The 17,493-nt window shown below is 47.8% G+C and overlaps 1 long non-coding RNA gene across 1 annotated transcript; it reads right to left on the bottom strand.

Annotated features, from left to right (window-relative positions):
- Window positions 1-11,548: 11,548 nt before the first annotated feature.
- LOC120924925 lies at window positions 11,549-15,341 on the bottom strand. The gene is made up of 3 exons (XR_005746471.1): window positions 15,224-15,341; window positions 13,836-13,928; window positions 11,549-11,850 (listed from the first exon to the last, which is right to left on the bottom strand). It is a non-coding gene; the product is annotated as an uncharacterized LOC120924925 (long non-coding RNA).
- Between the last annotated feature and the right edge of the window lie 2,152 nt (window positions 15,342-17,493).

The raw sequence follows: 17,493 nt of genomic DNA, 5'->3' as shown, positions 1-17,493 counted from the left end.
AGTTCTGCTTGGAGCATGAGTCTACCTGAGGTAAAGAATTGGCCCGCCCACACCGACGCATGAGGCCAGCCGTCTGCCAGAAAGGCAGGATGCATACCTGGGGGGAAGTCAGGGTTCAGTCTGAGGGGGGTCAGTGGACCGCTTTGGTCCGACAGTTTGAATTTGGTGCAAGCTTCCCGGAAGGCCCGCAGCGATGGAAGTATGAGGGGATGGTCTCTGCAGGCCGGGGGGGTGTTGCCCCCGTGAGACCCATGGCAGGTGGGTCAGTGGGAGGGGAGAGAATGATTGTTCCAGTCCCACCCACTGTTTGTGTGCCCCATTGGTGGCCCAGTCCACTATTCTCGTGAGGTTGCAGGCTAGGTGGTATTTGTGGAGGTCTGGGAGGCCTAGGCCACCTAGTAGTTTGGGGACCGTGAGCCGGGCATAACTCAGGCGGGGGTGGGTGCCTTGCCACACAAAGGACGTGCAAGCCGACCTAAAGGATGAGAAGAACGCCGGGGGGAGCTTGATGGGGATCGCCTGCATGGCGTACAATATCCGGGGGAGGATATTCATCTTGATCACCGCCACCCTACCGAACCACGACAGGTGTTTCGAGGACCATCCCCTCAGGTCCTTCACTACCGTTTGGAGCAGCGAAAGATGGTTGAGGGCGTATAGGTTCGAGAGGGAGGCGGGGAGCTGTATCCCCAAATATGTGATGGCTCTGGCGCTCCATTTAAAGGGGAAGTTTACCTGGCACAGGTCACACAGGGCTTGAGGCAGGGAGACGTTCAGCGCGCATGATTTGGAGATGTTGATTTGCAGGTTCGAGAGGAGTTTAAATTCCTTGAGATCCTTCAGGAGGTTGGGGATAGTCGTAAGGGGGTCTCTTAAAAATAGGAGGATGTCATCCGCAAACGCGGCGAGTTTGTAGGTCCGATCTTTAATGTCAATCCCTTTGATCGTCGGGTTCGTCCTGAGTCGTCGTAGGAAGGGTTCTAGAGTGAGAACGAAAATCAGGGGAGAAAGGGGGCATCCCTGACGGGTCCCGTTCGAAATGGAGAAGGCGTCCGACAGGTGGCCGTTCACGCTAACCCTCGCCGTGGGGCCCGCGTAGAGCATATTTATACAGTTCAGCATGAGCGGCGGGAGATTGGTGGCTTCGAGGGTCGCACGCATGTAATCCCATGCCACTCTGTCGAACGCCTTCTCCGCGTCGAGTGAGAGGAAAAACCCCGGGGATCCGGTGGAGGTGAGCCAGTGGTGTATATTTAGAGCCGTGACGGTATTGTCCCGTGCCTCCCGGCCGGGGACAAAGCCAGCCTGGTCCAGGTCTATGAGTTTGGGCAGATAAGGGAGGAGTCTGTTCGCAATCGTTTTAGCGAACCACTTAAGGTCCACGTTGAGGAGCGAAATGGGTCTGTAGTTGGTCACTACGGTCACGTCCTTGTCTGGCTTGGGAATGACTACTATGTGGGCGGACAATAAGTCTCGGGGAGGGGTGTGGGTGTTGGCGAAGGAGGCGAAAGCTGAAACGAAAAAAGGTGTGAGGATCTCGGCGTAGGCCTTATAATACCCTGCGGTCAGCCCATCTGGGCCCGGGCTTTTGCCCGCTTTTAGTTGTTTGAGGGCCAGGCCCACCTCATCACCGTTTAAGGGCCTGTCTAGTTCCGACCTAGCTTCCTCCGTCAACTTGGTAGGGCCGTATTGGCGCAGGAAGTCGGCAATTAGGTCTTGTCGTGTGTTGCGAATGTTCTGCGCTGTCGGGGAGGGTAGATTATACAAGCTGGAGTAGTACTTTACAAATAGCTTAGCAATGTCTGGAGAGGACTGCACTTTTCGGCCTTGGTCGTCAGTCAGGGAGTGGACCGTCGCTTTGGCTTTTTTGGATTGCAGGGCTTTCGCCAGCATTTTGCCGGCTTTGTCGCCGTGTTCGTAGAAGGATTTCTTAGCCAGGGCGTAGCTACGCTTAATCTTCCTACCAATAGCCTCCAGGAGTTCGGCCCTGGCCAGGCTCAGTTCCTTCAATGTCGCGAGAGCTAGCGAGTGTTTGTGGGCGGACTCCAAGCGCGCAATCCTCTCTAGTAAACTGTTGTAGTGTTTGCGTCGTTCCCTATTGCGTTTGGCGGCTGCGGCTATCAGAAGGCCCCGAACTACACATTTGTGTGCCTCCCAGTTTACGATTGGGGACGTATCGTCTGGCTTATTTTCCCTGAAGTACGCTGTGAGAGCTTCCGTCAGCTCCTTAGCTACTGTCGGGTCCGTGAGTAGGGACGGATCTAGCCTCCACACCCTCGTTCGAGGGTGGCAGGGGGGAAGGGTCAGTGTCGCTGAAATCGGATGGTGGTCCGATAGGAACATGGGCTCTATAACCGCAGCAGTCAGCTTGTGTAGGTCTTCCTGGCTAACCAGTAGGTAGTCGAGTCGGGAGTAGCGGTTGTGTGGAGCCGAGTAGAATGTGTAGTCCCTACCTGTGGGGTTTAAAGCTCTCCATGTATCGTGAAGGAGATGGTCCTGGAGGATCGTTTTAATCCTCCTCAGGGCTGCGTACGGAGTTGATGATGTGCCTGTGGACGTGTCCAGTGCTGGGTTGAGGGGCACATTGAAGTCGCCCCCCAGTATCAGCATTCCTGACTGAAAGGGCGTCAGTACCTCTGATACGGATCGAAAGAAGGGGACCTGGCGCGTATTTGGTGCATATATGTTGGCGAGTGTGACGGTTCGGTTCAGATATGAACCCTTCAAAAACAGGTATCTACCCTCCGGGTCAGCCAGCGACTCTGACACTGTAAAAGGGCATTTTCTAGCTACCAGTATGGAGACCCCCTTCGTCTTGGCATGGGAGTTTGTGGCGTGGTGGACAAGCGGAAAGTGGAAATTGTGCAGTTTGGGTGTGGCCCCTGATTTAAAGTGCGTTTCCTGCACAAACACCACGTCTGCCCGGGCTCGGTGCATTGCCAGGAGGAGTTGGGCACGTTTCTCAGGGAGGTTCAGTCCCTGCGCGTTTACCGAGATCACTTTCAGTGTGGGACTAGCGGTCTCTGTCGTCAAGTCCGTCATTGTGGTCGTTCCTACAGGCGTGCAGTAGCACGGGGGATGGTGGGGAACTTCTGAGCTGTGGCGGAGTGAGGGTAAGCCTCGGGCGGGGGGTCTCCCGGAGGCGGCCTTAGGGTCAGAAAGTAGATGGGAGGGAGGGCTGAGCCACTGTCAGGGCAGTCACCCGACTGGATCTTGAAATGGGATGGGGGGGGGAGGGAGGGTCCTCACGAGAGGGGGGGGGTGTTCGTGGGGAAGGGGAGGGGTCCGGAGTGGATACCAAAAAGCCCTCCTCCAACGAGAGGGGGTGAGAAAACCGATTAGATGGGGGGATCTATGTCCCACCACCTACCTAGAGTGAAACACACAATCGGTAGGTTGCGGCCGCACGGGGCACCCACACCTAGGGGTAGGTCCAGGCACCACCGCGCGGTACCGTCCGGGGGGTCGGCCGAGTCTCAGCCAGAAAACGTCCGCCTAGGGTGAACAAAAATAACAAGTGACTCCTAGGGAGAACCTGAGCCTGTGTTGCCACCCCAGAGCGGTCAACCTTGCGTTGTCACAAGGGGTGAGGTCTCCAGGGCACCTAGCTGAAGGTGGGCGTGGTGGTACGGTTGAAGCATGGGCCTATTCCGTTGCCATAGGGGGTCTGCTATTGGTAATACCGTACGGTCTCGGGTCCCAGCATCATGGCCCGCCATAGAGCGTGTCGTCCCCCGCCCCCCCCCCCCCGCGGCCGAGCCGCCACCGAAGTGTCGGAGCCGAGCCGCCCGCGGGGGGACGGCGAGAGAGAGACACCCGCACCCCCATCCTGTCACCAGCGAAACCTCCCGATCCCAAGAGCACGGTAAATCGTCCACTAGTACATATGTATGCCCATTCACCGGGCAGCAGGCCGCTCACTTTTAGTCTAGGTGAGGGACTGGGTAGCGGGAGCACTGGTCAGCGAGGGCATACTTAACCAAAGTCCGGATTGCGCTCAGCTATGTCCGCTCCAACATCTGGTGTTGTAGAGGTGAGACGGTCTTTGGTGGTAGTCTGCTTGCGAGGCGGAGCGGGGGCCTGTCGGTGCTAAGAAGTCCGGATGGTGAAGCGCTCGGGTCTCGAGATGTTTGCCTGTCCGCGGCCCCACGAAAGTGGCACTGTCTGCCATGTAGGGGGAGTTTCCCCGGGCGGGGACAATGTTCCGACTCGCCGCGGGTCCTGCGCAGTGTATCCGTAGGCCTCACACTAGGAGCGGGAGTAGAGGAAGAGCAGCACAGTCGTCATCATCGGTCCAGGCGACGAGAGGCGATCCGGAACGGGCATCCAGGGTTGGGGCTCCGGTGTCGAGGCCTCGGGTCCATCGAAAGCTATGTCTCCCCGAAGGTGACGCAGTCAGGGTGCGCCGGAAGAGGACGGTGCACATACCCAGAGGACCGGTGGCGGAGGCGGGCGCAGGGCATCATGGGGGATGTAGTGCGGGGTCCGGCCACGTCACAAGGTGTCCACAGAGCTGCAGGGGGAAGGCTAGCCTGTGATGTCACACTCCGGAGGCGTGGAGGCCGTTGGTGTAGATTGCTGGGCGTGGCAACAGTCAGAGCGGGAAACCGCGCAGTCTATCAGCCTCTGTGAGGTACAGGGAGTTTAGGCACAGTCACCACAAACAAAGTTTAACAGTTAATAAGCACCCAACGTGGCCACTTAACACGCCAACAATATAGTGGGTAACAGTTTCTGCATGTAGGTATCTGGGCGGTCAACGGTCTCTTCGGGCTCTTCGTGATCCCGGCGAGGATAGTGGCCCTCGGTCCCCCCTGGGCCCCGGAGCTGCCGTCGAGTTGCGGGAGCCGGAGTGAGATCTTCTCCTACGGTGTCCCGTCGGTTGCGTTTCCATGCTGTCAGCCTGAGGTCCGTTCCATCGGCCCACTGAACGGCGGTATATGGCATACCATTCAGGAACCGCGACGGGCTGTATGCCTAGGGCTTCAAAGAAGTGCGGGAGGTCCTCAGGAACCTTCAGCTGAACGGTGCGGCCCTGGTGGGAGGCCGAGAGGCAGAAGGGGAACTTCCATTTGTATGGTATGTTTTCCGATCGCAGAACCTCAAGCAGGGGCCTGAGGTCCCTGCGGTGTTTCAAGGTGATCCCCGAGAGGTCCTGGAACAATTGGATCGGGGCTCCTCCGTGCTGAAGACGCTGTCCCCTGGCCCGCCTCAGGATCTCCTCCTTCAAGCCGTAGTCGGTGAGGCAGCATATAATGTCCCTGGGGGGGTCCGTGTCTCTGCCTCTAGGGCGCAGTGCCCTATGGATCCTCTCCATGGTGATCTGTGTGTCCAGTGGTCTCTGGAGGATTGAGTTGAAGATGCTTGTCACTTCGGGCCGGATCCGGTCGCTCTCCACAGTCTCCGGGAGGCCCCGCACACGCAGATTGTGGCGTCTTCCCCTGTTCTCGAGGTCCTCCAAATGGCGGTTGACCTCACGCAGCTGCAGTGTGTGGTCATCTATTTTCCTCGTTGAGCGCTGGTGGACCAGGTCGTGGTCCTCCAGGGTGGTCTCCACTGCTTGCACTCTCCCGTCCAGCGCTTTAAATTCCAGGCGCAGGTCGGCGATGGCCGCCGCGAGCGCCTCTTTGATGTCCGTCGCCACCGCCCTCAGATCCATGATGGTGATCGGCTGTGACGCCAGTGCCGGGGTCGGAGCGGGGTCCGGTCCTCCAAGAGCTCCCGGGAGGGGAGCGTGTGGAGTTGCTGAGAGGACGATCTCCAGTCCCTGCGATGAGGCCTGTAAACGGCTTCCTCGCGCTCCCTGGCGGGAAGCCGCCATGTTCCCACGGCCGGTCCGGAACATCTCCGGGATATTGTGCTCAGGAGCATCGTTGTGTTCCCGGGGGGATCGGGATCGGGAGGCGGAGGATTGCCTCGATGCTGTGCCCATGTTTCTGGTGAGGAAAAGTGGGTGAAATGTGCCGCTATAACTGATAAGGGCTCTGAGGTGGCAGGAGCTCTGTGATCAGGCAGCCATCTTCCAGCTCGGCTCGGCCACGCCCCTCCAGGAGCCTTTTTCTAAGTCGGAGCGACTTGAGTCGCTCCTATTAGAACGGTTCCATAGTACAGAACGGAGCGCGACTTGTCAGGCGGCTAAGTCGCCTGACAAGTTGCCCCTGTGTGAACCGGCACCAAGGCTCAATGCAGAAATCCTACAGAAAATATAAGGAATTTTGCAACTAAGGCCCCGTACACACGACCAAACATGTATGCTGAAACTGGTCCGCGGGCCAGTTTCAGCATACATGTTCGGTCGTGTGTAGGCGCGAGCGGGCCGAATTCCAGCAAACATTTGCCCGCCGGGCCTTTTCCCAGCGGGCAAATATTCCTGGACGTGTTTTAAAACCGTCCGCTGGAATCCTGCCCGCTCGGACATGTACGGTCGTCAGTACAGACCTACCGTACATGTCCGAGCGCCCGCCGTCCCTCGCATGCGTCGGAAAAAGAATTTTTTTAAAAAAAAATCAAAAGCGACGTGGGAAAGACGGGTATACTTTTACATGGTGGAGTAATTTTCCACTTTGTAAAAGGTGCCCTATCTTTGCGACGGCAAACTAACACTCGCGGCGACGTAACGACGGGAAAAAGCTTTGTGGATCGCTGTAACTCCTAATTTGCATACCCGACGCTGGTTTACGACGCAAACTCCCCCCAGCGGTGGCCGCGGTACTGCATCCTAAGATCCGACAGTGTAAAACTATTACACCTGTCGGATCTTAGGGATGTCTATGCGTAACTGATTCTATGAATCAGTCGCATAGATAGAAACAGGGATACGACGGCGTATCAGGAGAAACGCCGTCGTATTCCTTTTGTGAATCTGGCCCTAAGTGCCTGATTCTCAGAACTCTTACCTGTAAACTTGCGGCGGTGTATCGTAAATGCGCCGAACGTACTGCGCATGCTCCGTCATTTGCATTGCATTGCGCTAAATGACGTCGCACGGACGTCATTTGTTTTGACGTTAACGTAAATGGCGTCCAGCGCCATTCACGGACGACTTACGCAAACGACGTTGTTTTTTTAATTTCGACGCGGGAACGACGGCCATACTTAACATGGCTTAGGACACCTAGGGCTCAGCCCTAATTTTACGTGGCGTAACTCGACGGAAACAACGTAAAGTTAGATCGACGGGCAGCGCGGACGTTTGGGGATCGCCGTAACTAGTCATTTGCATATTCTACGCCGACCGCAATGGCCTCGCCACCTAGCGGCCGGCCTAGAATTGCATCCTTAAGATCCGACAGTGTAATTCAATTACACCTGTCGGATCTTAGGGCTAGCTATGCGTAACTGATTCTATGAATCAGTCGCATAGTTAGGACAGCCCTAACACAGAGATACAACGGCGTATCAGGAGATACACCGTCGTATCTCTTTTGTGAATCTGGCCCCAAATTCCTTTTAACAGGAGAGGAAGGAATCATTAACCGCTTCTTAAGAAAAGAGTGAAGTGCATGGATTACTTGGGACACCCTGCTCCCCCTGGGTCTAAACTCTGACTTTGATCTGCACTTATTTCTATAAAAAAAAGTATGTTATTTTTTCTCACAGAATCATACTTACCAAGGTGGATGCAGCATCAGTCCGATGTTGCCTCTGTCCTCTGCTGGCTCTAAGACTGAGAACTGAGTGATCAAACACTGCTGATCACTTGGCTCTTAGAGCTCCCTGAGTAGAGAAGCTGGTGACTGTCAGTCACTGTTGTCTGCTCTGCAACCCCCCCCCCCCCCCCTCACTGGAGTACAGTGCTGTATAGGGGCTCAGGCTCGCTAAGAGGCTGAGCTGGGTGTCGGTCCAGACATGTGGGCTGATCACATCTTCATTGTCGCGATCTTGCCTGAACCAGCTCTGTGAGGCTTCAGCCCGCTGTCTGCTGCTGAAAACAGGTCACAGGAATGCAGAACAAGCTGCACTCCTCAGAGACAAAGGAGAAGTACAGCCATACAAACTTTGGCTGTACTCCTTTAAATTTGTCTTATTAGATTAATTCGGTACTTTATTGTATTTGATTTGTGGATGTACTGTATATGAACTCTTCTTGTATATTACACCAGTACACAATATATATATATATATATATATATATATATATATATATATATATACATACTTTGTTTTTATTTTATGTGGCTGGATGGTGGAGGTGTGGGATATTGAGGAGCATGTGGGACTGGCATTTCAGTGTTTCCCACCCTGTACTTTATATCTCTGCCGTTCAATTTTATATACAGTATATTTTCTCATATCCTTATTATATGTTTTGTTCTTTTTGAATGTCTTATGTATTTTGTTATATGTCCCTGAGAATATAGATTGCTTCTCAGTCTCTGTATCTTTTATACAGATGTTGACATGTACGGTATTTACTTTGTTAATTAGCTTCTGATGTTCTCTGATGTATTTCAAGTTCCCGATTTGCTTTAAATTGGATTGCTCTGTTGTAACTAGATGTGTTTTCCAGACAGCCTGAATCTGATGCAAAATTATAAAAAAAAAAAAAAAACATTTCAGTGAATTTATTTTATTTCATAAAGTTATCCGCTGCTGGTATCTGAGACCGCTAACCCTATCTTCTATTACCTTTTCCAAGTTATACATTCAGGCTGGGTTGTCCTGGTTCGCTGTTTCAGGTCCGATTTCAGCCTGAATTTTGGGCTAAATTCGGACCTGTAACGGACCAAAAAGGGCACACCTTTTCCTGCAAAGTGCACCGGACCTGCTGCGGAGATATGTGAACCGGCTCCATAGAGAGCCAGTCACATTCCCCTGCTTTGCAAATTGGATGGGGAGAAAACCAGCCTAAAGCTTTGAAAAGATCAAAAGTGACTGGTGCCCAATTTGTGTTTAAAACTCCCAAATATAGCCATGGACTCAGTCCTGGGGTAAATTCTAGCTCACCCCCTGCATCTGGAGGTTACACTCTGCCTTTAGAAGACCCAGGGAGGTGCTACATATGATTTACCTAATATAAAATAGGGAAACACTGTACTTGAGATCTCTAAAGAATTAGGTACCCATATAAAAGTATGAGACCACATACTTTAAAAAATCTTAGATACATGTTCTATTTATGATTTAAACAATATTGTTATACTAGCTTCCTTCTAATGAATGGTTACTATGCTAAAACAATGTGATTATGGCACCAGTGAAATGGTGGGAAAAGCTGGCGCAAACCTGTTAATTTTCCTGGAATTAAACTGACAATAGTTTCTGATATCTTCTTAATTATGCAATTATAGCTGAAAGACTTTCTACTGCAGCAGATATGTACAGTTTTCATTAGTGTTATATTTACACAAATTTGTCTCATTTAGCTGAACAGATTTCCACTTTTCCATTAACAGCATTTGTACCTGAAAACAAGGGTTATTTCCTGAATGCTGACCTGTCTATTGTCTTTGTTGGTGATTTCTGAAGATTACAAAATCTTTTAAACATTTCAAGTCCTAGAGGTCATGATTTGCCAGTGGAATGAGTCTGCTTAAAGTATTGTGATATACAATAAAGTACCCAACTTACGAACGAGTTCTGTTTCGGGAGTTAGTTCGTCAATCCAACTTGTTCGTAAGTCCAACAAAGATCAGCGCCTGCAGACAATGGCTCCGAGCACTAATCAGTGTGTTCTGGTGAGCGGAGTCCCCTTGTCAGAACACAATAGCACATCAGGAGAGATTTCTGCTCCAACATTTCTTGTGTTGGTATGGTGATCTGTCATTTTTTTTTATTCCACCCGCTGAGGGTTGAACAGAAAAATATAAGTGTGTGTGTGCCAAGCTTTACATGGTTGGTCATGCAAACACATGTTCACATCTTTGAAAGTTCGCAAGTTGAACATTCTTATGTAGGGAACTTATTGTATTTTATCAGTATAGTCAATTCTGAGCCGTAGTTAAAATGCTCACATACCCAACAGATACGCATCCAACCTCATTTATTTGTTGTATTTTTGATGAATACCACATTCAAGTACTAGAGCTTCCTTCATGCATATACTACGTATTTCTCTTTGCTCCCAGTGGCAAAAAGTCTATACCTCTCCTAATTTACTAGAGTGAAAATAACCATATCTGCATAGTTCAGATTCATTGGATTTCATTACCTCATTTATGTTTATCTTTTATCTTCAATCAATTTTATTTCATTTACAAGAAAAAAAGTGTAACACTGATAGCACTCATATTAATCTTTCTACCTAACTGCAAAATATACTCAAATAATGATTCACTATATAAGGTACCATTTTATTCTATGCAAATATGTTTACCGTATATACTCGAGTATAAGCCAAGTTTTTCAGCCCTTTTTTTGGGGCTGAAAATGACCCCTCGGCTTATACTCGAGTCAGTACCTTGCCCATTGCAGAATCCGATCTGTGTACCCGAGTCTGTGACATAGACGGCAGCCGTGCAGTTTAAAAAAATCGCACTCCTCCTTGTGCTGTTCCGTGATAGGTGGAACACTCGGTTTCCCAGAAAACACTGTGTTCAGTATTCCGCCTATCAAGATCGCCCTCTCGTCCTCTCATCTATCACGAACGAGAGGGCGATCTTGATAGGCGGAACACTGAATACAGTGTTTTCTGTGAAACCAAGTGTTCCGCCTATCACGGAACAGCACAAGAAGCAGCGCAATTTTTTAAAACTGCATGGCTGCCGTCTATGTCACAGACTCGGGTACACAGATCGGATTCTGAAATGGGCATGGTGAGGTCAGGCTGCAATGGGCACAGTGAGGTCAGGCTGCAATGGGCACAGTGAGGTCAGGCTGCAAATGGGCACAGTGAGGTCAGGCTGCAAATGGGCACAGTGAGGTCAGGCTGCAAATGGGCACAGTGAGGTCAGGCTGCAAATGGGCACAGTGAGGTCAGGCTGCAAATGGGCACAGTGAGGTCAGGCTGCAAATGGGCACAGTGAGGTCAGGCTGCAAATGGGCATTGTTGACCCTTATTTCCACTGAGGCCTCGTACACACGACCAAACATGTCTGCTGAAACTGGTCCGCGGGCCAGTTTCAGCAGACATGTTCGGTCATGTGTAGGACTGAGCGGACAGAATTCCAGCAAACATTTGCCCGCCGGGCCTTTTCCCAGCGGACAAATATTCCTGGACTTGTTTTAAAACAGTCCGCTGGAATCCTGCCCGCTCGGACATGTTCGGTCGTCTGTACAGACCTACCGCACATGTCCGAGCGCCCGCCATCCCTCGCATGCGTCGAATGACTTCGACGCATGCGTGGAAGCATTTAACTGGCAGGCCCGCCCACGTCGCCGCGTCATCGTTGCGGCGACGCCACGGACACGCCCCGCGTATTGTTTACGCGCGGATTTCTGTACGATGGTTAGTACAGCCATCGTACAGAAATCCCCGGGCAGACATGTATGGTGAAAACGGTCCGGCGGACCGGTTTTATCGTACATGTTTGCCCGTGTGTACACGGCCTTACAGTAGCTGCTGCATTCTCACCCTCTGCTTATACTCGAGTCAATACGTTTTCCCAGCTTTTTTGTGGTAAAATTAGGTCCTCGGCTTATACTTGGGTCGGCTTATACTCGAGTATATACGGTATTTCCTTTTTACAACTGCTTGGAGAGATGCTAACCATGTTATTCCTTAGATGTTCTTTGATGCAGATAGAAATTCTGATACCAACTTGATAGGCTGGGTGCTATATCTTGCATATATCTTGGCATCACTTTTTTATGTTTCTGACATCCAAACTATAGTGACATCTTTCAATGAAGGAGCTGAGCAACTGAAACCATTTCCCTTGAAAATGCAGCTCAAGCCATACAGTGTTAAATCTGAAATAAGAACATAAGAGATGATCACAAAAATCTAAAATTATTATCATCAGACATCTGTTATACATATTATCATTTTCTAAAAAAAATAACATTGAAGGGACAGCTATAACCTTACATTTTTGTTTTTATCTCTTCATAATCACAATATATTTATTTTTTAGTGTTAAAATGAATGTGCACTCTTTTTAAATAATTTTAAATTTAAATAGATGTGTAAATTTTTTGCGTAAAACCAGACACATACTTTGGCAGCAACGCTGTTGCTTTAATAATCATTTCTCACAATGCAGGTCTATTGGGTTGATTTACTGACATAGATGATGTTAACTTTTTATAGATACTTTCTATAAACCATTGTGATTAAAATAATATAAGATAAACATTAGGAAATCATGTTTGATTTGAGAAGAAGTCACATGTACGGGCAAGAGAAATATTTAGAGGATATTATTTATTTATAATAATTGTATCTATTGTCAAAAGTTAAAAATCATACATATTCTTCTCTACATTGAATTTCAATTATTTCCAGCTCACTCCTATTAATATGAACAATTTCAATGCATTGTACAGTACTTTTTAAAGAATCCCACGCATTTACTTCTTTAAATTTGACATGTATCCAGTATGTCGTTATACACTGCTGTCACACATTTCACAGAGACTGCTTTTTGAATGACAGAAGTGTTAAAAAGGAGGCGATTGAGGAGGAGGTATCATCACTACTTGCAGGCAGCAGGGTACCATGGAATATGTAGTCCTTAGAAATTGAAAGTAAAACAACAGAGGAGAAACTGAAAGGCATGAAGGGAGTTCAGGAAGATGTGGAAAGAGATGACCAGAAAACAAACAGATTTCACAACATGAAAGGAGATTTTTTTTAAAGTAAGCTTATATTGGATTGTTAAATATAAATATTGTCTGCTATATTAGAGTGCTGATGTTATAAAATGAAAGTGTATGCTTTGACATTAGATATCCTTTAACCACTACACTACCGGCCGCCGTCAATTGACGGCGGCACGATAGTCCTATTGTTCTGACAGGACGTCATATGACATCCTTGTCTTTCACAGCTGCTAGGGGGCGCTCGTGCCCGCACCCGTCGTGTTACTGGGAACACGATGCGCGTGCCCGGCGGCCGCGATGGCCGCCGGCACCCGCGATTGCCCAGTAACTGAGCAGGGACGTGGAGCCCTGTGTGTAAACACAGAGCTCCACGTCCTGTCAGGGAGAGGAGACCGATGCTGTGTTCCTTGTACATAGGGACACAGATCGGTCACCTCCCCCAGTCAGTCCCTCTCCACACACAGTAATAATCACTCCCAGGTTACACATTTAACCCCTTCCTCGCCCCCCTAGTGTTAACCCCTTCACTGCCAGTCACATTTATACAGTAATCAGCGCATATTTATAGCACTGTATGCTGTATAAATGTGAATGGTCCCAAAAATGTGTCAAAAATGTCCGATGCGTCCGCCATAATGTCGCAGTCCCAATAAAAATCGCAGATAGCTGCCATTACTAGTAAAAAAATAATAATAAAAAAAATCATAATTATGTCCCCTATTATGTAGGCGCTATAACTTTTGCGCAAAGCAGTCACTATACGCTTATTGCGATTTTTTTTAAGCGAAAAAATAGGTAGAAGAATACGTATCGGCCTAAACTGAGAATTTTTTTTTTTTTTGTAATGGGATATTTATTTATTATAGCAAAAAGTAAAAAGAATTGTGTTTTTTTTTTTTAAAAAAAAGTGTCGCTCTTTTTTTGTTTATAGCACAAAAAATAAAAACCGCAGAGGTGATCAAATACCACCAAAAGAAAGCTCTATTTGTGGGAAAAAAGGACGTCAACTTTGTTTGGGAGCCACGTCGCACGTGCACGTGCAATTGTCAGTTAAAGCGACGCAGTGCCGGAAGCTGAAATTTCGCCTGGGCAGGAAGGGGGTATACGTGCCAAGCAAGCAAGTGGTTAAGTACCTTTTCCTGCCCCAGTTTCTCTTTTAATTCTTTAATTTCATTGAGAAGGGATGATTTTTCCTGTATCCACTGATCTTTCTCCTCTTCCAAAACCTGCAAATATATTAACTAAGTTTACTTTTTGCCTAAATTTTTTGCAACATATATAAAATGTGTAACTTTATACAGCATATATGGGTAAAAACTACATATTATATAACGCTCTTCACAGAACCAATTCCATATGCAGTAAGGAAGTCACCTGATGGTTGGAGTGTCATACATCATCTGCATACTTTAGTCACATAAAATACTATTTTTTGCACTTATTCATAAAAAAGGTCTTTGGGTTCATACATAAGCTCTCCACAGTTGAACAGGAATCTGATATAGTAAGGTGTGTATAATGGGAAACCTTTCAGAACTTTGCCCCACATGAATACAATGGGGGATATCTAGTGGTGAAATTGAATTGAGTGGATCAGCACCCCAGATGACAGAACACTACAGCAAAAACGATTGCAGCCCCTAGCTCATCAAGGATGCATTGGTTGGGTAGCCGATAAAGTGGTTGTAAATGCTTACGTTTTTTTTTAATGCATTCTCTGCATTAAAAAACATGGTCATCTCCTCCTCAACCCCACCCAAACACTAACCTGAGTCCGATTTCAGTCCAACGCTGTGCCCAGAAGCAGCGGCTCTCTCCTCATGAAGGCAGCAGCAGAAGCCTGTGAGGAGAGTGTAGGGGGTGGGGCCAAGGTCGGGTGTGTATGTCAATAGACATATACAGCTCGGTAGCTCAGCATCAAGCCTGCATGTGTGCCACCATAGGAAGCGGCTTCCTCTGGTGTCCCACACAGAAGAGGAGAAGCCCAGAGCGCCAGCGGGGAACCCCCAGAAGCAGAGGTTCAGGGCCACTCTGTGCAAAACCAATGCACAGAGCAGGTAGGTATGACATGCTTGTTATTAAAAAAATACAATTACAATTAACAAGAATGTTTGCCTGTTGGAGAATCAAAAAAACAACTACCACTCTTCTTTTTTCACCTAGCTATGCACCCATCACTCTGCTTCTGCTACAGGGGCTACTATATGTGCCAAAATATTGCCCCCTTCCAATCCATATTTCTCCTACTTTTTGAAGCAGAAAAAGCTCTTCCAATTGCTGGCTTGTATAGAGACAGTGCAGTATTTACTTCCTCCAGTTGCACAGTAGGCCCGGTTAACACTGCACCAACCCTATATAGACGCTCCATGTTTACTTCATAATGATACACATTAATCTGCAAATGATCATATCAGAAAATATAAGTGAAATAGGAATGAATGAATGAAAACTTATATAGCGCAGCACATGCAAACTTAATCGCCTCTGGGAAAAAAGGGTTGTATTATTTAAAGCATTTCACCTTTATTTTTTCTTGCAAGCATTCTGTTTTTTGTTCCAAAAGGTCATGGTAGGTCTCTAACCTAGACTTTAGGATCTTCATTTTATCCCGGTAATGGTTTTTCAGGATTAGAATCTCTTGCTCCTAGACATAATAAAATGTAAATTGTCAACAACATGAATGTAAAAATCACAATGTTCATTAAAAGGATTAAAGCTATAGTTAAAAAAAAAATCAAACGGTTGGGTCACCCTTTCGTCACATTCCCCACAAACCCCCCACATGCATTCCAGCATCCCCAACATATTACAAATCACCGGTCATTTTTTTTTAAATAAGTTGCTTCTTTTTTACTCCATTTCTGTAGGTGTGTGTGAACTGTCTGGAAAAACCCTGATAGCCAACCCCCTCTGTCCTGCCTAAAGCCTGGACAGGCTGGAGGTTAGAAGTGTACCCCCCGAGGATGCTCTGACTTGTACAAACAGCAGCAGTGGCCGAGCTCAGTGTTGTTCGGTAGAGGAAAAAAGACTGCACTGTGTATTTGTGCAATTTGAACAAGTGAGAGCGCTCAGTGGGGGTACATTTCTAACCACCAGCATTAACTGACTTTTAGGCAGGACAAAGGGGATCAGCTATCTAGGAGTTTTTGCACACAGGCCAAGCATGACCTGTAGATATATAATAGAAACGAAACACCTACAGTAAAACCTTGGTTTGAGAGTAACTTGGTTTGAGAGCGTTTTAATACATTTTGCCTTGATATACAAGCGATGTCTTGATATAAGAGTAGTGTCATGTCACAACTGAGTATAAAAAAAGAGAGGAGCCTCTAAGTGTAGCAATATGGTTACATTTAATGAAGGTACAACATTTAGCAACTCATTGCTACACTTAGGAGGCGCCTCTCTTCTCTTTTATACCCTGTCAAAAAAATGGGGAGGGGGGGGGGGTTGTTGTTAATGTTCAGGAAAGATGGATTAACCCTTTAAGAGTCCATTAAATAGATTTTGTTTATAAAATTCAATAGTAAGAAGTAACTTTCTATGTTTGCTCTCCAATTTACGGATGTGGCATTATGAGTGCCTCCCTCTTTTTCATTTTCTATAAAATTCAATAATTAAAACAACTCTTTTTTCTAATGTTTACAGAACCCACTACTAAATAAAAACAATTTATTTAGATACAAGTCAGCAGAGCATTGAGACAATTCTACCCGTCCTGTGACAGCTTGTGTCATTGGTTTCTACTGAGCATTAGGCATAGATGGGCTCACAGAGAGTTGTCAATTTGGCTATACACCATTCAAATTTTGGGGCGACTCGTGCTGAATCTGCCAATTTTCATATATTCAAACAAATGCTAGCTTAGATAATGCCTGAGGTTGGTGCACCCTTTCATTTGTTCTTGTCCCATATCCAAAGAGGACAGCGAGGCCTGTGTTCCAGGAACAACCCCCCCCCCCCCCCCACACACACACACAATCCAAAGAAGGCAGCAAGGCCTGTGTTGCGACTGGCTTGACATGCACTTACACAGGAGCTCCACTCTTATTTGTGTTTATTAAAAGTCAGCAGCTACAAAAACTGGAGTTGCTAACTTTTAATAAACAGACACTCATCTGACCCAGGATCCATGGATATGCTCTCTCTCCCAAGCCATTCTTTCCATCATTCCACCGTTCTTTCCATTCTGTCCCAGACAACGGAATCTCAACTGTGGGCAACTGGCTGTGACAGCTTGCAGTTTCAAAGCCGGTTGTCCATCATGCGTTGTGAATGATCCTACAGTCTTTTGGGATCTGTTAAGTGTCCCAGAAGACTGCAGGGAGGGAGGGGGAGGAGAACTTCTACTCAGTTCCTAGACCTAGGCGATCTGAGTGGAAGTGAGAGTGGGTACCTGTCAAAACCAGTTACCTGCTTCCCCCCTCCAAAAAAAGTGCCATTTCCTAAGGGTATGGGGGAGAAGGCTCCCCCTTTTGGGTGAAGCTCCACTTTAGCACACTTGAGAACAGAAGAGTGGATTTGTGTGTATCTCTTGTTCATTTCCTACAGTCTGACAGCTTTATTTAACATTACATTTATGGAATACTCTGTGATGTCAGGGGCTGCACTTGAGGCCCCTCTATATCAGTAAGTTGACCACAATTGCATTAGACAAATAATGTGGATAACCTAGGCATGCATTTTACAAAGATAATTACTTTGGGGGTAATCCACAAAGATCCGGCGTAACTTAATTTTTTCCATTTAAGTTACACTGCCTTAAAATTTCTACCTAAGTGCCCGATCCAC

Source organism: Rana temporaria, chromosome 1, assembly GCF_905171775.1.
Source record: "Rana temporaria chromosome 1, aRanTem1.1, whole genome shotgun sequence".
Classification (NCBI taxonomy): Eukaryota; Metazoa; Chordata; class Amphibia; order Anura; family Ranidae; genus Rana; species Rana temporaria.
Note: the sequence above shows the minus strand (reverse complement) of the source record. Positions and strands in the feature narration are given on the sequence as shown.